The 21,920-nt window shown below is 42.3% G+C and overlaps 1 long non-coding RNA gene across 3 annotated transcripts in view; it reads right to left on the reverse strand.

The window, feature by feature from the left end:
- Window positions 1-3,875: 3,875 nt before the first annotated feature.
- LOC309700766 overlaps window positions 3,876-21,920 on the reverse strand; it is a 187,256-nt gene continuing 169,211 nt past the window's right edge. For all 3 annotated transcript variants that reach the window (XR_014274734.1, XR_014274735.1, XR_014274736.1), the window contains one exon: window positions 3,876-5,065. This is a non-coding gene — a long non-coding RNA (uncharacterized lncRNA). The remainder of the gene's footprint in view (window positions 5,066-21,920) is intronic.

A 21,920-nucleotide genomic window follows, 5' to 3' on the forward strand; every position in this document is an offset into this window, starting at 1 on the left:
GTAATAATAATAATCAAAGTGTTTTTATTGAGTTTTCAGAAAGCATATCATTCATACAGAAAAGCTCGATCTCAAGTCCTACCACACAGTGTAAGACAAAACTATACCCAGACAGAGGAAGAAAAGAAAAGGGGGAAGAAGAAAAAAAAGAAAAAAAGAAAGAAAAAAAAAAAGGGGGGGGGGGGAATTGCCAGTTATGGAGTGGAAGGAAAATTAAAACACAGTAAGTTATTGTTTTGTATGTGTCATGATGATAGATTCATTTACGGGTATCACAATGCTCATATCTGAAAGTAAACTGTGATATATATCCCCAACTAAGGTTACTACTAAATGAAGGATCTGTCACGGAGCAGTCGTAGTGTGCTGTGGAGCAGGCAGGATGGAGGACGCACACACAGGACTCGTAACCAAGAGGTTAACTTAAAGTGCAGTTTATTCACCGGGATGACTCATCAGAGAAATAAACATTACTGAAACAACCAAAATCATGAACATGAAACTAGACTGGACACTGGAACCTAAACATAGAGAACCCATAGGAACAGGACTAAGCGCATGAACAACTGCCAAACACAGCACAGGAGGACATGAACATCAACTGCCAAACACAGCACAGGGAAAACACAGGGCTTAAATACACACTGGGATAACGAGGGCATGAGACACAGAAGGGGAGCACAGCTGGGAGTAATCTGACATGACGAGAGCAAGGGAAGCAAAACTCAATACACTGACATAAGACAACGACTTTCAAAGTAAAACAGGAAACAAAACAGATGCCGACATAATTTAGGGATACAGCAACCATAGAACACAGAACAGAAATAAAAAAGACTAGAAAAGATAAGCGATGACAAAAATTCAATAATGATACAAAACTGAAAACATTGGGTCACCAACCCAGGACCGTGACAGGATCGCCCCAAAATGACTAAATATATAAAGGCACTTTCCAGAAGAAGAAGTTAAAAAGATTTTATTTATTGTACAAGCAATATCTGCACAGGAATTACAAATTCTGCAGACATATTACCTTCTTACTGAACCTGAATAACTCACACACAGACGTGTCTGCTGCTTATTTTTGTTAAAACATGATTTTTTATCTTCTCTTCAAATCACATTAGGCATCTTTAGGGCATCAGTTTGACCACTGAAGAACATACATGCTTTATCTTACATGAAAAAGTCTGTATTATGCCTGTGTCATTGTACCACAAAGACAATGATTGCAACACTGTGCTTGCAAAATAGAAGAAACAAGATGACCAGCAAATACATAAAAGATGGTAAAAGTGATCCCTGTTTAGTTTCTTGTCTGCTATCAGTGTTGGGGAGTAACAGAATACATGTACCAGAGTTACATATTTAAAATACAAAATATGAGTAACTGTATTCCGTTACAGTTACAGTTTAAAAACTGTAACGGACTGTGAGCTCAGGAGTCGCTGACAGTCCCCTCTGAGGCCTTCCCAAAATTGCAGCCTAAATTCATGCTCAAGCCATCTGCCATTATCTACAAGAAAGTTCGAATTTGAGGAAGAGACAAACGACTGCATGGTCTCAGTAGATGTCAGAATAGTGATTTTTATTATACATATGTACATATGGGGAAGATGAGCATCACAAGCCTTTTAGAGCCGATCTCCCCCGAGCAAGCATCTCACAAAGCTTTTATTACAATGATGACGTCAAGTCACATGATAAGTATCAGTCAGTTCTCAGAACTCAGGAAGTTCCCCTCACTCCACAAGTTCTCCTTATAAGGCCTCCAGATGTTTCCACTCAGCCCAGCACTCAGAGAAAACCAGTGTGTGTTGTGTGTATATCTATTCGTGTCTATTGTGAAAGTATATCTATCAGAAAACTGTCCTCAGACAACCCTCCTATTCTTACTAAGGGTGTGTGTACACATTCATGTGTTGTATAAGAGCGTGCATGTACTTTCAAGGCCTGTGTACGTGCAGAACTGAACATAGAACCAAGGCAGGGTCCAGCAGGCCCCACAGGCTTCTGAGTGATTACAGAACTGTGAAACAGCTTTAAGCAAATAACATGAATAGTACAGAACAACAATAGACTGATTAGAGTACTGATAATCTGTGTAGATTAATGTTAACCTAGATATGGTTCAAAGATTATTCTGTCAACTGGTTCAACAATGGTAAATGATTAATGATCGATACTTCTGATTATAACCGTGATCATAAGAATACAAAATGAAATATCTCCTGGTCACATTCCTCCTCTTTGGGCTGGCTTGCCAGCCCAACTCACACCAGGATTTATTTCCAAACCAAACAAACACGTTATGACACTTATCAATCCCAACACCTCCGTTGTTTTCCAATTTTCCCACAACCCAGCTGTTCTTTTAGCTTCAGACTCGAGTTTCAGCCTGACACGCTTCAGGCCCCTTTACCACCTCCTCTTGGAGTGAAGAAACGCCCTCAGATTCTTCTTTCTTCGTCTTCCGGGGTTATACCACCCTTCAGTCGTTACACAGATCTCGTTGGTCTCTGGTGTTCCTAGTTTTCGCCAACCCCTTCCTGGTTATCGCTGTGGTTATGGGATCCATCTTATCAAGGAGCCCCAAGGCCATGACACTTGACCCCAGTTGCTGTGAAGGGTCCCCATATCTCCGTGTCCCCGTCTGGCGTCTGTTCCCTTCTCTGCAAGAGACAGAAAGCCAACACCTCTCCTGCGCTGGCTCTCCTAACCTAAGGTCGTTGACTTTGTTTATTCCAATCTTATGCCATGCTTATGTGTGTAAGCGTGCATGCATTTAACCCTCTGCACGTGAAGTCAATAGCACCAATATATCAATCCGATCCGTTGTCGGATGAAGCTTTTGACCTTCACAGACTAAGTGCCAGCTCCTTATAAGCACATTTGCAATGTGTGTATAAAAATGAACAACAGACCTCAAACAAATTGGGCATTCTTAATTCTAATTATGCTTCTCACTCGTTCCCTAAATTGTCTAGAAACCTTTAATTTAGCCATACCTAAATTATTAAAACACAGACCAAATGATAGACCCCCTATATAGCTTTTACCTTTATGAGCACACTTCAATAATGAGCAACAACTTGCAATCTGTACCAAAAAATCTTCATGGTCCCACCTGCAATTAAAGATCAGATGCATTTTATACCTGTTTTAATTCCTCCTTATATAGAACCTCCTCAGTTTCAGGTTAGTAGCGATTAGTCTCAATCAATCGTTCTAGTTGTATTTTGCAATTCAGCTAAAAAGCAAACCTGTTAAAGTAAACAGCTTATTTACAACCACCTGCAAATCATAAGAGTAATAAACGGTTCAGCACAACAGACAAGTATCATGTTCAGGTTTCTCCAATCATTAAATCACTATCATTGCCACAATTTGCTTTATTCACCCTTTGGGCAATGTTATTCCAAGAGAGAGAGCCCCTAATGGCCAGTTAGTGGGCTCTAGGTCAAACTGTCCCCAAATTTGTTATTTGTTATTATTACTTGTTTTCATGTCACTTGTCTGTTTTCTACTGCACCCTTCTCACCAAAGCAAAGCAAACATCAGCAGCACATTGACCGTAGTCAGCCATCCTCATTCCATAGGTGCTATAAAACCATTTCCTGTAAAAGAATCACAGTTTTCAAGACAGGGTGTGTCTCCCCCAACACTCTCACCAGAATACAGTGTAATAGCATCCCCAACTCCTAACCCATAAACACCGTTTCTTCACACATCCGCCCAGAAATCCTGTAATAGAAAAACATTAAAACTGTAACCCTGTAGGGAAGAAAATGTAAATGGTAACGCTGCGCAGTTACTTCTGTAAACAACACAAGACACACTAATAATATCAAATATAAAAAAAAAACAATAAAATTCAATCAATAAAATAGATAGAATACTTAAAATACTAAGTATTCCCACCGTCATGCTTCAGACCGTGCATAGATTAACACAAGAGTGGCATGGTGGACATTTTTGTAGCATTCAGATGTGTTATTGCAGTTGGATAACAGCTGTGTTTGAGTCTATTAGTCCTTGCTTTGATTGCCCTGTACCGTCTGCCTTAGGGCAACAGTTCGAACAGGGAGTGGCCAGGATGTGAGGTGTCTTTTATGATGTTTTGGGCCTTTTTAAAACAGTGGGCGTTGTTTGACTCTTTACTAACTTTAAACCCCACCATAACAATTTCTCACTGACAAACTTCTATGCATCCATTTAAACATGCGAAGCCAGCACAAAATCACACACATACCCCTACAGCAAAGCTTTAACATAACCACAATGCAACTCCTCCCTTAAACGGGAGAAATCACCCTAAATCAACCAACTCTATATAAAACGTCAAACAAAGATAAACCACAAACATTTCTACACTTCTGTGTCTTCCACGCAGCACAATAGGCAGAAAAACACCGATTACTCACAGTCTACAACAAAAGAAAAACCTACTCTTTTCACAACTCTCACAGCTAAAGTCAAAACTCTTACCCAGTGCCTCTGAAATAATAAAAAATCACCAAATACTCGGTTACTCTTTTCACTCGCGCCCTCTCACTCCCTTCTTCCTCATACAGCATACACGCTCGCTCCCGCGGACCCGCTCGGCCCCGCGGGCTCACTCGGCCCCCACCTTTTTTCTCTCACAGAGACAGAGAGAGAGACCCTTTTCCTTTTTTTTTTTATTTCTCCAGCACACATACACACACAGAATCCCAACTGAGAGAAAGAGGGAGAGAAGAGAAAAGAGTTGTAGAGAGGAAGTTTTTTAGCAGGAGTTTCAGATCTAACAGATTTATACAACTTATTTACACACACCGGTAATTTATGTTCTATTTACACACGGGCCCGCATAGACATATGCCAGAAGAGGTTACCCCTAACTTTTTGACTAATTTAAAAGCACCTATAGCCCAGGCCTAGCCTTGCTGATCAATACACACCTCGGGAACGCCCTCCCGATAGCGCTCGAATTCCTAAGAAAACACCATATGCCAGAACAACTTTATCTCACTTCTCTATTTCTCTGCTGGTGTTGCTAAATTTTTGACTAATTTAAAAGCATCTTTCAGCCCAGAGCCCGGCTCTTGCTGATCAATTACCGTTTCAAGTACGCCGCCTTGAAAACGGCCTCATTACTAAGTTCTAGTACTTTAAAACTGCTTCCCCGCCCGGACACCCGGAACTCCACCAGCTGCGTGAAAGGCAATGAAATCCTGGCTCACGCTTTTGGCTATACTTAAAGTTCACAAGCTCCTGACGTTTAAATAGGAGGCAGCCAGGTCTAACCTTCTTAATCAATCAATGCAGTAGAAGGCAATCACTCATAGATTACCTGGCCAATTAACCGGGAGTCCCAAGTCCCCAGCGGGAGGCCAAAACCGGGCTAGAACCTAACCACGCGTCCGGGGTCAGGGGTCAGCGCCACCTGCTGAACAAACTGCATTCTTAGAGAGCCTAGCTTCTCAGTCCTAAACGAATTTACTTGTTTAAAAGCCTCACGGTGAGCTCTGAGCCCCCCCGTTTAATTATCTGAAGCCCGAGACCGTCTCTGCTACCCTATTAAAACCAAATTAACCCTACACTACCGATTGACTGGCTGGCATTCCCAGTCAACCCACATTTAACCTCTTAAACCGTATTTATCTGTTTCCACACACCTTAAACCGTGTTAACTCAAACACATAACTTCTTAACTCAAACTTCACCCCCAAAATAAACAGCAATAAATTTACTCAGTTCACTATTCCCTGCCTTTAACACTAATTACCCCAAAATCACCTCGGACAGAACAGAAGCCCCACTGAGTGAACCTTTAATTTAGCGCTCAATTTCCAATTCGGCACCTTTGGAGATCCATCAACAGGCGGTGCTTACCTCTCATATTTCGGGGCCCATCACTCAGTGTAGCCCTATCCCTCCTCAAACCGGTGTTTCGGCACCAGATTGTCAGGGTTCGAATTTGAGGAAGAGACAAACGACTGCATGGTCTCAGTAGATGTCAGAATAGTGATTTTTATTATACATATGTACATATGGGGAAGATGAGCATCACAAGCCTTTTAGAGCCGATCTCCCCCGAGCAAGCATCTCACAAAGCTTTTATTACAATGATGACGTCAAGTCACATGATAAGTATCAGTCAGTTCTCAGAACTCAGGAAGTTCCCCTCACTCCACAAGTTCTCCTTATAAGGCCTCCAGATGTTTCCACTCAGCCCAGCACTCAGAGAAAACCAGTGTGTGTTGTGTGTATATCTATTCGTGTCTATTGTGAAAGTATATCTATCAGAAAACTGTCCTCAGACAACCCTCCTATTCTTACTAAGGGTGTGTGTACACATTCATGTGTTGTATAAGAGCGTGCATGTACTTTCAAGGCCTGTGTACGTGCAGAACTGAACATAGAACCAAGGCAGGGTCCAGCAGGCCCCACAGGCTTCTGAGTGATTACAGAACTGTGAAACAGCTTTAAGCAAATAACATGAATAGTACAGAACAACAATAGACTGATTAGAGTACTGATAATCTGTGTAGATTAATGTTAACCTAGATATGGTTCAAAGATTATTCTGTCAACTGGTTCAACAATGGTAAATGATTAATGATCGATACTTCTGATTATAACCGTGATCATAAGAATACAAAATGAAATATCTCCTGGTCACAGCTGTCAAACCTAAAATGAGGATGTGGTCTCTGTCAGAATTAATAATTTAAGATTGTCATTTGTGCTAAGATATATACAACCATTTCTTCTATGTGTCCTAATATGGTTGTCATTGTGCAGAAAGAGCTCGATCAGCTTTAGTTCCATTACTTGCGTGTGTGCTGATTAAAATAAAAATGTACCTTTGTGCAGACAGGAAGCAGCCTCGACGCAATCATTTCCCATTGTAGCTTTAGAAACCAGACTGTTCTGTTCTATTAAAGTGCAAGACTTCACACCTTTAAATGTTCAATAATGTACAAATAAACAATTACAGTCAGTGAGTTAGGTCTGATACATGTAGTCAATCTAATGAATCAATATTAAATATAAAAAGTACAGAACTGAAAATAAAATGAACATGTAATGGTAAATGAACTGGTTCTCATATAAAACTTTTCTACTCTCTACAACTTGCCTCATTCACCCAAGTACTTTTCTCTATGCTTTTCTCTGTAAGCGCTTCGAGCCTGTACTTTTTTGCTTTAACTTGAGTAATGAAGTTGAATCAGTACTTTAACTTTCACTGGAGTATTTTTTAACAGTAGTATTTGTTCTTCTACTTAAGTACAGAATGTCTGTTCTTTTACCAACTCTGGCTGTCTCTCAGTCTCGGAACACCCATTTGTTGTCCAGCGGTGTCCTGGGAATATGGGAACTAGACAGACTGGGGAAACAATGGGAGGAGACACAAAGATGGAAACAGTTAAGGGACACGAGACATGGAGGGAGAGAGCGAGAGAGAAGGAACAAGAGACAGAGGGACAGACAGAGAGAGCAAGAGACATGAAGGTGGAAGAGAGGGAAGAGAAAGAGGCAAGACGGACTGGGGAACATACATGAATGCACACGACAGACAGAGGGGACATGGAATGAAACACAAGGAGGGGAATATGTAAAAAGAAAAATTAGACATGACAAACACAGAGAGGCAGCGAGGTACACAGATGATGAAGACACAAAGAGAACCTAATAGACAGTGTTGGGAAGGTTACTTTTAAAATGTATTCCACTACAGATTACAGAATACATGCCCCAAAATGTATTTTGTAACATATTCCAAATACGTTACTCAATGAGAGTAACGTATTCTGAATACTTTGGATTACTTAATATATTATCATGCTTTTTACAACTACATGAATGTACTATTGCTGTGTGACTTATTACTATTACTGAAGGTTACTCTCCATACCAATACCAACTAGATTTTTAAATTTTAATAAAAATTGAGTAACAGTAGGTGGACATTAGGTAAAGCTGCACTTTTTGCAGCGATCTCGTATAGAAAACTATTCCGCGCGTATATATAAAACAGGTCCGCGGCTCCAAACAGTAGTAAAGGGACCTCTGACTAATACGTCGGTTTCTGTGTCGGGCTCGTAGCTGAAAACTAGCTTTGCTTTGTTGTCTGGGTCAAGTTTGCTAGCGAGAGACAGAGAGAGGCGTTGAAAAGCTGAGGCTACATTCTTTAGGGCTATGCCTGTAACACTTTGCCTATTGCCTTCATATTAAATCATTTTTTGAATAATAATTGTTAGGTTTATATTGTTGATTGTCATTTATGCTTAGAAATATGCACTCATATATGCTTAGAATCTTATAATCGATTGCATATTGATAGTATGTCTGATCCTTAGCAGTCTGCAAAGACCCTGTGTGCCTCCCAGAGCACTCTGGCATACACACACATCTTAAGGTCATGAGAGAGGTCGTGCCTTCTCTTACTGATTTGTGGTATAGGAGGACACCTACTCTGTATCTGTTTAAGTATAAGAGCCCTTTGTTTAGAAGGACCGCTGGACGCCTGGCACCAGCTTTAAGGAGTCTTCACAGGATCACATCTTGACCACACACACACACACACGCACACATACCTACACGACACACAAACAAGGTACTCTTTGTTTACATGTATACACCTATGTAAGACGTCATATGTTAATGATTCTTATGCATAGTCATATAACCGCAATAAAGAGCAGTGTTACGGGGGAGCAGACGAGAGTGGCTGGGGTTCGAGCGTCAGGAACAGCGCTCGTCACAGTTCTCTCCCTCGTGCACGAGATCAAACAAAGAGCTCTGGTTGGTGTTCAATGCTTTCTGCTGTTGTAGTATAATTGTCTCGTTACAGCGGTGGGTCTGTGCTAGACAGAGCCATCAATAATTTTAAAAAAGTTTTCTATGGGCAGAAATCTGTGCCATCAGAAACTGAATTTGAATAAGTTCAATTTGAATTTGAATTGCTCAGATTGAATCTGAATTGTAACTTGAATAAATGCTTTTGAAAACTGAATTTGAATTAGTCTAATTTGAAATTGAATTTTAAGGCTCCAGGTCCAGACGGCTTTCCTGCAGAATTCTACAAAGAATTCTGGTCGATTCTAGCACCAGTTTTCTACAGAACGTTGTTGGAAATCAAAGAAAAGGGCAGACTTCCATCAAATATGAATTCTGCAAACATTAATCTCCTGCTAAAACCAGGCAAAGACCCTGTATATCCCTCAAGCTATCGTCCAATATCCCTTATAAATGTAGACCTTAAAATAATCTGCAAAGCTCTCTCAAAGAGACTGGAGAAAATAACCCCCCTGTTAATTCATCCTGACCAAACTGGTTTCATAAAAGGTAGGCACTCATCAACAAATACACGTAGATTACTTAATTTGATAGACTACTCATACAGTAAAAACCTAGAAACTACAATATTCTCTTTAGATGCAGAAAAAGCATTCGACAGAGTTAACTGGAAATTTCTATTTGCAACTTTACACAAATTTGGTTTTGGATCCTCTTTCATAAACTGGTTAAAAATATTATATAACTCCCCAACAGCTTGTGTCAGAACAAATGACCAGACATCCTCCAGCTTCTGTCTCTTGAGGGGCACCAGGCAGGGATGCCCACTCTCCCCTTCACTGTTTGCAATTTTTATTGAACCACTAGCAGCAGCAATTAGACAGAATTCAGTAATTAAAGGGCATAAAATGCAAGAACGTGGAACATAAAATCAGCCTTTATGCGGATGATGTGTTACTCTTTCTCCAAAATTCACAAACCAATTTCTCTGGGGTGATTGAACTCCATAATTCCTCTTCTACACCACTGCAATCGGGAAATATAAAATATTTAGGTATTAATGTTTCTCCCAAGCTTGCAGATCTAACTAAATTAAACCATATCCCACTTTTAAAGAAGGTAGAAGATGATCTGGCTAGATGGAAATGTCTACCCATATCACTCATGGGAAGGGTTGCCGCTATAAAAATGATGGTCTTACCAAAAATAAATTATTTATTCTCAATGATCCCAACTAAACCGCCACAAGATTGGTTCAGATCTCTAGATTCATGTATGTCCAAATTCCTTTGGAAAAATAAACCCCCACGTATAAGCTTAAAAACACTACAAGAGACCAAGGATAAAGGAGGACTAGAACTGCCTAACTTTCAGCACTACTTCTTAGCCAACAGGCTTCAATTTATCTCAGGATGGCTAAAACACACCCTCTTAGATGAACCTTGGCTAGATGTAGAACAAGCACTCTGCAATAATCTAGAGATCTCAGACCTACCATTTATCAGCTCAAACATCCAACGACATGAATGCTTTAAAAGCATCAACATCAGCTCTTCTCTGACAGCATGGTGGGAGTTTCTAAAATTGACGGCGTCTTCATTAATCCCATGCAAACGTACACCTAACTAGAACAACCCTGACATATTACAAAACAATAATATGATAAACTTTTCAGATTGGAGTGGTAAAGGAATCAAATATTTAGAACATATACTAGAAGGAACAGAATTTATTTCATTTGACGGACTAGTTACACAATATGGGATCAACAAGAAAAGATTTTTAGAATATCAACAAATTAAATTCATAGTAAAAAAGAAATTTAAACCGGGTCAAGTTGAACTACAAACACCACCAAGTGTGGTTCAATTTCTTACTCTTAAAACCCCCAAATTACTATCCAAAATATACAGAATGCTTCCTAAAACAGATGAATCAATATCACTTCCTATTGCAAAATGGGAAGCGGATTTATCAGTTAACTTAGACCAAAACTTCTGGTCTCAGATTTGCTTAAAAACCTTTCATCTAATTAGAAATCCCAGTCTTCAATTAATTCAATACAAAATATTACATAGAGTGCACTATACAGTCATCGGATGTTCAAGATGGGCTTTACGTCTACCAACAACTGCTCACACTGCCAAACCAATTCACCGGACAATTATATCCACGCTCTTTGGTTCTGTCCACCAGTTCAGAAGTTTTGGCGCGAGATATGTGAAGACTTATCAAAGTGTCTGAAATGTAACATTCCAACTTCCCCCTTAGTGTGTTTGTTGGGCAGCTTAGATAATGTCACTTCAGAAAAGAATATAGCCCATATGGTTTTCACTGCCCTATGCATAGCCAAGAAAACAGTCCTCATGAACTGGAAAAATAAAAATAATCTTAATTCTAACCAATATAGAAATTATCTATTAGATTACATTAGTCTTGATACAGCCTCTGCCACCACATCAGATCAGTTGCTCTGGGCTCCTTTGATCAGCTCCATCACCTAGTGGGGGTGGGGGGGTCATAGTTTGGTCCCGCCTTCACTGTTGTGATTGGTGTGGGGGTAGGGACAGGCTTAGGGCATCGGGGGTTTCCCCGGAGGCATCTTCCTTGGGGGGCTCAACCCGGGGTAGCGGTCATGTCCGGTTAGGGGCTCTGTTGGCTCTCAGGTGACTGTTTCCTTGTGGCTGCGTGCAGCGGGGCTAGGGGAGGGTCTGTGCTGACGGACGTGGGTTACTGACCTAGTAGCCTGGCTGGCCCTGGGTGGGTCCGGGATGGGCGTGAGGTTCTGGGGGCGCTCCGTCTCTGGGCTGGGGCCCTGGCCGGGCCTCGGGGGCTTGGGTCCTGGTTGGTGTGTTGCCGGGGTTGTGGGCGGGTGGGTGCATGGGGGCCCAGCCCTGGCGCAGGGTACCGCCGGTGCGTCGAGCCACCTGGGGGGCTCTTCAACTGGTGGGGGAGATTGTCACATCTTGCAGGAGCTTTCCTCTCTTCAGGAACTCTCTCTGCAGGAAGGGGAGATACAGGAGAGGTGGAGGAAGATCTCAGCCTGGGCGTCTATGTAGTCTGGAAGATGAGTGGATGGTGGGGTGGGTGCAGTTTTCTCTGTGGTGGGGTTGGGTGGACTGTCCCGGGCTCTGTGGGGCCGGGAGGCGCTGCTGCACTGGGCGCTGGTCTGGATGGGCCTGGGCCCTCTTTCCCTGGCGGGTCGCGGAGTATGGGGGTGCTGTTGCCAACTCCTCAGTAAGGAAAATCGCTATTGGTTGTCCTAAAAGTCACTAGAAGTCGCTAAATGACGGCATCGCCTAATTTGCATAATTGGTCATGCTAATGTAATTGTAACCTACGTTGTTGAAGAGAGAAATAACAACATGGAACAAGACATAAAGTGAGTAAAGCACGTCTTAAATGCATTTAGAATTTATTTAGAACTACAAATTAAATTTCTTTTAGCAATTATTGTTTTTTAATGTCACAATTCCAACCCTGCTCCTTTACCCGGGCTTGGACCGGCAAAAGTGACCCGAAATAGGCACTCTGGTGGAGTTACTTTGTGTGTGTGTGTGTGTGTGTAAGTAGTTTTAAAACGTGTGTGTGTGTGTGTGTGTGTGTGTAAGTAGTTTTAAACCTTGTGATCCACGAAACAGCATCACTGTAAAACAAGAATTGACTGCGTTACAGTCAGTGCGGGAGCGGCGGCTTTGCTCGTGCGCGATTCATTTGCAGTTTGGATGCATGGGTGTGAACCGATAGCAGCTGGGGAGGACTATCCTCCGCCTGTGAGCGCTTTGGCACGAGCGAGGTGCCCACGGCAGCATCCGCTGCTTGCTGAGAGTAAGAGCAATACGTGCTTTCACGCCAAAAAGTCATCATAAATAAGTCGCCAATAACACCAGAAAAAGTTGCCAGATTTGTCGCTAGTCGCTTTTTAGAAAAAAAGTCGCCCTAGGGGTCTGAAAACTCGCTAAATATAGCAACAAAGTCGCTAAGTTGGCAACACTGCTGGACATAGCGTAAAAGAGTTAGTAGTTTATTTTCTTACTACCTGTACTTTATTGAAGATTACTTGTATTTGCTTAATTGTTTACTAAATGTGTGAGGTGTGAAATTAACCGCAATGGTGCAAAATATGGGTGTGTGTGGTTGGAAGATGTGTTCTTGCGTGCGTGTGCGCGTGCGCACACGAGGGGGGAGGGGGAGCGCGAACATTTTTCTTGTAAAACAAAGGGGGGCCCAGCAAAAAAAGTTTGGGAACCACTGCAGTAAGGACATCTCCTGGTTTCATCTTCATGTTTCCCTCTCACCAGATAAACAAACCATATCATGACCAGCAGCTTTTACAGCTGTGGCTCCAGCAAACATCAGCTGATACTAGAAATTAATATTAAATAAATCTAACAACAGCTGATCAAGCTTAAACATGCTGCTGCTGTTTAACGCGACATCCGCTGGTTTCCTCTTTCTGGCGCAAAGTGGGCGATAAATAAACGAGAGAAAAGCCGATCAGCTGATCATTGATCAGTTTCATGATTGAGCAGCAGGAGAGGAAGGGAGAGAGAGAGGCAGTCGCTCCATATATCGGTTGTAAAGCTTAACGTGGGAATGCTTTACAAACATTAAGAGATGAACTTAGGGTTGCCAACCGTCCCTTAAAAAACCGAATCGTCCCGTGTCCCGTGTCGAGTATGAGAATTCAGATTACCGCTCATCTCATTGGTCGAGGAAAGGTCGCTTGCGGAGAAAATACCGGAAGACAACGGATGACCACAACAAGAAGCATGGCCAACAGGGAAACAAACGCCGACACTGCGGTGCAAGTCTCGGACGACAGTACACCTAAAGCTGGGCAAACACTGTGCAATTTTTTCAGTCACGTTATTCAGCTCCTGCTCAAACTGCACGATTGACTCGCAGGGGTTAGAAGTTGGTAGGTCACGATGCAGGTCTCACACTATACGACCCGATGCTCTGATGCGACCTGAGTGCTCACACTGTGCCTCCATAAAAGGAAGGTTATAACAGAAATTCTGTCGCTCACTCTCCCTCTCTGTCTTTCACTCACACAGACACACCACCACCATCAACTTTGCTAAATTGCTAATGAAAATCATTGATCAGGCAGCTGTGATTGAGCAGCAGTGTAAATCCAACTATTTTCACAGTTGTTGTGGTCGTGATAATTTTGTGATGCCACATCGAAAAGGCTCGGATGAGCTTTCCAAAGTTCTACAAGTTGTGCCTCCATCGCTTGTGTCCAGATCACACGCTGCACAGCCGTGCTGCTCCGTCTTTTTCACCGACGTTTACGTGTTTGCGCGTGAGCAGTGTGAGCGGCTGCGGCGACACCCTCACGAGCGATTGATGACCGGGAGCTGCTCGAGGTGTTAATCGCTTCTCGTTACCCCACATATACTAAACGATGCACGATGAAGGCCAAAATCGGGCCGATCACCAATTCGGTCGCACGACTCAAAATTCGGCTCAAAATGGGCCAAAAATGGCACAGTGTAAGCCCAGCATTAGAGCAGCAATGTTTGTTCCCCTCAGAGAAAGAAAAAAAAAAGGCTGCAAAAGTACAGGGAGGAATGGGAAAAGGGAAACACCTGGCTGGCAAAGTGCACGATAACACCTATAAAGCACACTTTTTCCATAGGCATGCTCCTAGTGGTGGGCACATGAAGAACATGAGGGGCGTGAAAGCTCGGGGAACCCTTAACCAATTTTTTGTCCACCAGGCCACGGCAGAAGCAGATATGGTATGTAAACACTGGTGTGTTTGTTTTTAAACCCTCTGGTTAAGGTTAATATGGGCATGTGCAGTGAATATCAGCGCTATGTGGCCAGAAGTGTGATAATATAATTTATTTTGTGTAATAAACAACTGCAAGGATAGATGATTACAACAAATAGATGACTAATACATAAAAATAATACATAGATGAATAATGATGATGAGTTAAGATGCGTAATCATGGGAACAAGCGGGTTTACAAACAGGAGCAGCTGATTAGCTTTAGAAAAGCTGAAATACCTCAACTGAAGCCAATTGTACTAAATGCACTATATGTGCACTGTTACAAGAATATTTTTCGTTCTATTATTTTCTATTAATTTATATAATTTTAAGTTAAGCAGGACAGAGTTCTTTTAAAGAAAGACTTACTTATATTCTCAAAAGCTAAGCATGACAGGCTTCTGTTTAAGAAAGAGACCTGTTTTACTGTGTTAATGTTGTCATTTTGAGTTAAAAATAAATGGCTAAATGATCATTTGTTTCCCATATGGTCATATCACAAAGAATATGCATCTGCTTAAATCAAATTCAAGTCAAATGGTTAAAAAATAATTTCACACACAAAAAAAAGAGCTACCACACTGGGAAGGGTGAAGACAACTGGGTTGCCCGGCCCTGGCCACGAGGTGTCCCTTATTTATTTTTCAGGGAGTTGGCAACCCTAGATGAACTTACACACTTGCTTTACTTCTCTCTGGGATGACTTCCTCGGAGATGAAATGCTGGTTTGGTAGTGAGGCTACAAATGCACACAGCCGCTCTATCACGTGACACGTACTGCTGCCACGTGCTACGGTTATGGTCTGAGTTACGCCATGTCGCAAGTTCTGTGAGGTGCTTTTTTGATATTTAATGGATCGGATTACATTTTTTATTTCTCTCCGATATCCGATCCAGTAATTTACGTCAGTATTGGACCGATACCGATACGCAATATCAGATCGGTCCATCTCTAGTAATAACCTCTCCATCTCTGGAGAAAACCCTTTCACGTGGTACTAAGAAGGCAGGGGTTTAAGGGTATCCCACAGAAAGCCTGTAAAGATTTGGATAGATGCACCTCTGCTTAGATTATATAGATTAGGTGTTGTTGTACCCCAGTTGTTTGGCACAACACAAAAAAAGAGGTGAAAAAGGTGAATCTCCAACATGAGCAGAAGAATTTTGCAGGGATCCAATAGCACATACAGTGGTCCCTCACTGTTTCGCTGATTTTTTCTTTTTTGTTGCATTTTTTATTTATTTTTTTAAGTGCATTGTATTCTGCGTCCTGACTGGCTGTAGACAATTAGACCATTGTCAATCAATCTCGTGTTGTGTCTCCTGTACAGTACAGAATGCGTTCAGCTGGTCAAATTTACATAAAGCTTCGATCGCTAGCAGTGTGACTCTGACGTGCTGTACTGTATGTTTGTAAGTTTTCTCCCCAACAAACACAACAATGTCGACAAAACATCGTCACCGGCGGGTGCCTTTGGTTTCCTTCTATAACACTGGACTTATTTTTCTACAAGACTTTGAGAGTGTTCAAACAAGAGAGAAAAGTGTGAAAATGTTCATGCCTGCCTGGGAAAAGTGTATAAAGTGTGTAGTGAGGGGTTTTACAGCCTTAAAACATCTATAATAATTGTAAAAAATAAAGTTGGCTACTTCATGGATTTCATCTATCAGTGACTCCTGCGATAAACGAGGGACCACTGTATATGGTCATTAATCACACCAGCACTCAAACCACTTTCTGAAACAGCAAGACTCTAATAATTTTCTTATCAGAGACATTACTCACTCTTAAATAAGCAAGCCTTGATACGTGCTTCATAAAAAACGTACTGGATTTCTCCACAAATGTTCAGTATGTCCCATCATTATTTATTTTCCTGTGTGCAGATCCCGTGGAGAAAACAATGTTGTGGTGAGCTGTTCAGGATTAATTCTAAAGTGTGTGAAGTGTGAAGTGGTTTGGATCTGTCAATGCCCTGTGGAATATCGCTCGCTATCATAATGAACAATAAGCTCATTTTTAACTTTGTTTCTTGAAAGGATATATTTTGCAAACTCTTGAGTCATGAGTTCTGTAGCTGCGTCTTTGGCTCAGTGAATTTGAATATCTTACTTTCACAGCTGTCTGTTGCTTATCTCTGCTCAGATATAGCGTTCTCATTTCTGGTTTTTTAATCAGTATAAAATGGTTTGTAAGGAACTTACAAAGCAGTTTCACCACTGAGCACCATATATGGTTAGTCTTTCTTTTACAGGCATTTATCAGAAATGCATCATCACTACCAGTATGAAGACAATGACTGCAGCGCTATTTGATCAGAATATGTTGTCTTTATATTGCTTGTTTTATGCTAGCATCTTCTTGCAATTGGGGCCTTCATTTGTTTCTCTATTTGGCTCCAGGAAGGAAACTATAAAATACTACAAGGTCAAATATCAACCATGGCTTTCGCTCTAGCATCCACATCACATAGACTATCTAGTCTTTTTATGCGGTACATGATCCCAGTTGTAGCAGAGTAACAAGCACATTACACATTTTAAGATTACTTTGATGCTTTTTTTTCTGATTTTGAAGTTTTCTCAGGTGTATGTTCAGGACAATTACTGGAAGCCACATTTCCTTACCCTTACCTCTAATGAATCTCTGTAGCCAATAAAGGCCCAAATACAGCTGCCCTCAGTTCTTATAACATACCAAAAGTTTGTCATGGCCTGAGGCATCTCATAGTAACGTGAAAGGTATCTTTCCGCATCCTTATGAGATGCTCCAGATTCCCATTTGAAAACAACCGAACGCTGCTCGCAGCAGTAACACACACTTGGAGCAGAGGCTCCTAACATTAACTCTATCCATAACTTTAACCTTAACCCTATCAGGTAGTGTTTTTCAAAGCGATTCATGATTAGAACAAAAAACACATTTACATGTATAGATTCATTCCAAACGGCTCTCATGCCTCCAAACGCATACTGATGACTTGTCACATAGCATCGTTACCTGTTGGGATGAGAACGTGTTGTTTCCAAAGCACCATAAATTGGGGTGTCTGTAGCTCAGGTAGGAAACCTACTAATCAGAAAGTTACTGGTTCAATCCCCGCCTGCTCCAGCCTGCATGCCAAATATCCTTGGGCAAGATGCAAACCCCAAGTTGCTCTCCGATGCATCCATCGGGAGGATGAATGCGTATTAATGTTAGATAGAAAGCACTTACAGAGAAAAAAAAGAAGTGATTGGGTGAATGAGGCAAGTTGTAGAGAGTAGAAAGGTTTTATATAAGAACCAGTTCATTTTTATATTTCAGATTTACTTTCAGTTTTCTACTTTTTACATGTAAGATTGATGTACATGTATCACACCTAACTCGGTGACAGCAAATTTGAACAACTGTAATCATTTCTTTCCGGCATCTGAAATATTAGTTTAGTTTGGGGTTGTTGTTGTTTTTGTTTCCTTTTGGCTCCTGATATTAGTCAACTACTATTTGTCAATGTTGAATAATGATAAATGAATTATCTACAGTTGCCTCAAAGCGGTGTATAATGCAATTTCACCAGCTGAGACCGCATCCTTTTTTTAGGTTTGATAGCATTTTTAGTAGATAATGGCAGATGGCTTGAGCATGAATTTAAGCTGCAGTTTGGGGAAGGTCACAGAGGGGACAGCCAGCGACTCCTAAGCTGTGCAGATCCCTGAGTGCTAATGAGAAGTAAACGAATTGGAAAAAGGAGGGAGTGCGGGGCTCAAAAGCAAGAACATACAGCTTGTAGTGCTGAGTGAAAACAAATATGTTCAAATTATACATTTTCACAATTTATTATCAAATGGTCAGAATTTCAAAGTAGTTTTACATGACGCCATGGACCTCCATCTCTCTGGCTCAAAGACAAAGGCCAAGAGCAAGAAAAAAACAAGAGGATGCAATGACAGAAGAAGCTGTGTCAACACACAGCTTCGATGGAAATGATGATGCAGCTTCAATAAGTGGTGCAAAAGTAAACATGAACGGTGCTCTGAGCTGAAACTGCTTTGCAGCTCCCAAAAAAGTTGATTCTGAAAACGTTACATCCAGATGAAGAGAATCAAAGTTTTCGTTACATGGATGATTGAGCAGCGTTTGATTAAATGAACAATAACTGCTCTTATTTGAATAAAGGGAAAAAATGAGTACAACATAATATCTGAACAGAGATATATCGGACCATGAAAGAACTTTCTGCAGCCATTAACAAACACCAGAATAAACACCCCGAGGCTGCTTTTATTGTTGCTGGCGACTTCAACCACACCAACTTAAAGACAGTCCTCCCCAGATTCCACCAACATGTCTCCTGCCACACCAGAGGAGACAAGACTTTAGACCATGTGTATTCCAACCTGGCTGGAGCCGTTTCTGGTCACCACCCAGAAACGGATCACCATGTACCCCAACCAGAAGCCTTGGATGAACCGGGATGTTCGTCTCCTCCTGAAGGCCCGCAACACCGCCTTTAGGTCAGGAGATGCACACGCCTACAGCACAGCCAGGGCTAATCTAAAGAAGGGCATCAAAAAAGCCAAACACCATTATAAAAAGAAGGTAGAAGAACACTTCTCCAACTCCAACCCCCGACGCATGTGGCAAGGACTCCAGACCATTACAGACTACAGGACCACCAAACCCTCCCCCGCATCCTCTGATGTCTCCTTCCTCAACGAGCTCAACAACTTTTATGCTCGTTTTGAGCGAGGGAACCCCACAACCACAACCAAAGCAGACATGACGCCAGACCACCAACCTCTGACTCTCTCCCCCACCGATGTAGGAGCGGTGCTGAGCAGGATCAATGTCCACAAGGCTGCAGGTCCCGATGGCATCCCCGGGCGTGTTCTCAGAGCGTGTTCTGGGGAGCTTGCAGGAGTGCTCACAGACATATTCAATCTGTCCTTGGCCCACGCTGTGGTACCGGCCTGCTTCAAATCCACCTCCATCGTCCCGATACCCAAAAACTCCAACCCATCTTGCCTCAATGACTACCGCCCAGTAGCACTCACCCCCATCATCACTAAGTGCTTAGAGCAGCTGGTCCTAGCACACTTCAAATCCTGTCTCCCCCCCACCCTGGACCCCCACCAATTCGCATACCGCCAGAACAGGAGCACAGAGGATGCAGTCTCCATCGCACTGCACTCTGTCCTCTCACACCTGGACAACAACAACACCTACGCCAGAATGCTGTTTATAGACTTCAGTTCAGCATTCAATACAATCCACCCCTCACAACTCATCAAGAAACTGACAGACCTGGGCATCAGTTCCCTCATCTGCAAATGGTTACTGGACTTCCTGACCAACCGCCCCCAACATGTCCGGCTGGATAACCACTGCTCATCTACCATCACAATGAACACCGGTGTACCACAAGGCTGTGTGATGAGCCCTTTCCTCTACTCCCTCTTCACCCACGACTGCAGACCTGCTGATGGTTCCAACACCATCATTAAGTTTGCAGATGACACCACGGTGATTGGCCTCATCAGTGACAACGATGAGGCCGCCTACAGGGAGGAGGTGGATCGTCTGGCTGAGTGGTGCGACAGAAACAACCTGCTGCTTAACACCGAGAAGACCAAGGAGCTCATCGTGGACTACAGGAGGAATGCTGACCCACATCCACCCATCCACATTAAGGGGACGGCTGTGGAGCGTGTGAGCAGCTTCAAGTTCCTGGGAGTCCACATCTCCGAGGATCTCACCTGGACGACCAACTGCTCCAAGCTGGTCAAGAAGGCTCATCAGCGCCTCTTCTTCTTGAGGACTCTGAGGAAGAACCACCTGTCCTCAGACATCCTGGTGAACTTCTATCGTTGCACCATCGAGAGCATCCTGACCAACTGTATAACAGTCTGGTACGGGAACTGCTCTGCCTCGGACCGGAAGGCGTTGCAGAGGGTCGTGAAAACTGCCCAGCGCATCGCCGGAGCACCACTTCCTGCCATAAAAGACATCTACAGGAAGCGGTGTCTGAAAAGGGCTGGGAAAATCATCAAAGACCCCAGTCACCCATCACATGGACTCTTCACCCTCCTGCCCTCTGGGAGGCGCTACAGGAGCCTCCGGACTAAGACCACCAGGTACCGGAACAGCTTCTTCCCCACAGCTGTCAGACTCCTGAACTCTGCCTCCTGACATCTGACCCACGTTAAACTCATGGACTGAACATACACACACCCACAATGGACAACTGTACCCTCAAACACACAATAATAACATGGACTGAACCACCACTCACAACCACTAGCACTTTATATAGCCTCTGTAGAAACTATCTACACCCTCACTTATCTTAACTGCACTACTGTATAGCTCTGTGTAAATAATCATTCTGTACATTCGATAATCTTTAACCCTACAACTGTTTACAACTTGCATAGTTCACATTTCTGTACAGCTGTATATCTCAGATTTCTGTAAAGTTATTTATTTCATATTCTGTATAGTTTTTCATATTTATATCCTGTTCATAGCCTGTACATAGCTCGTACTCACTACAGCCTGTACATACTTATAGTTATAGAATATTCACAACATACTTCATACCGTGTACATTATAACATACCATAATAGACCCATTTCTGTAATATACTTACATATCTATACTATGGCTAATATATATTGTAATATATCTATATCACTAAAGCACTTCTGGATGGATGCAAACTGCATTTCGTTGCCCTGTACCTGTGCATGTGCAATGACAATAAAGTTGAATTCTATTCTATTCTATTCTATTCTATATAACATGTGCTAAATTAACATTCACTGAGCCAGCCACTTGTTTGCATGAGATCTGAGACACTGGAAGCAGCAAAACAGCTTGTAACATGTTGTTATGTTTGATTCAGGTGGACTAAAGAGTCTAATATGGGTAAACTATTAATGATATCAATAAATGAAAGACTGCAGTCCACTTTAGCTAACTAAAGATCCAGAGGAGGCAGAGCATTAACAAGAACACTGTCAGTGTCTGTGTGTCATGGTTCTGGGTCTTTGTCCCAGTGTTTTGTGTTGGTGGACTTTTGAATGTTGCTTCATCATTATTGTTGTGTTCTTATACTGACTGAAGTTTCCTAGTTTACTTTTCCTGCATTCGTGAATTTTCTGATTATTGTTTTTTCTGTGTCTCCTGTGGATGTCAGTCTTGTTGTCACGTAATGTCTGTCATAGAGTTCGTCTCTGTGTTCTGTCCTCGGCGTCCCCTTAGTGTCCCCAGCCCGTCTTGTGTCTCCCTCTCTTTGTGTCTTAGTGCTGTCTCTGGGTTTTTGTCTCCTTTACCTGTTTCCAGTGTCCCTCTCTTTGTGT

Source organism: Aulonocara stuartgranti, assembly GCF_965226115.1.
Source record: "Aulonocara stuartgranti genome assembly, chromosome: 23".
NCBI classification, from domain to species: domain Eukaryota; kingdom Metazoa; phylum Chordata; class Actinopteri; order Cichliformes; family Cichlidae; genus Aulonocara; species Aulonocara stuartgranti.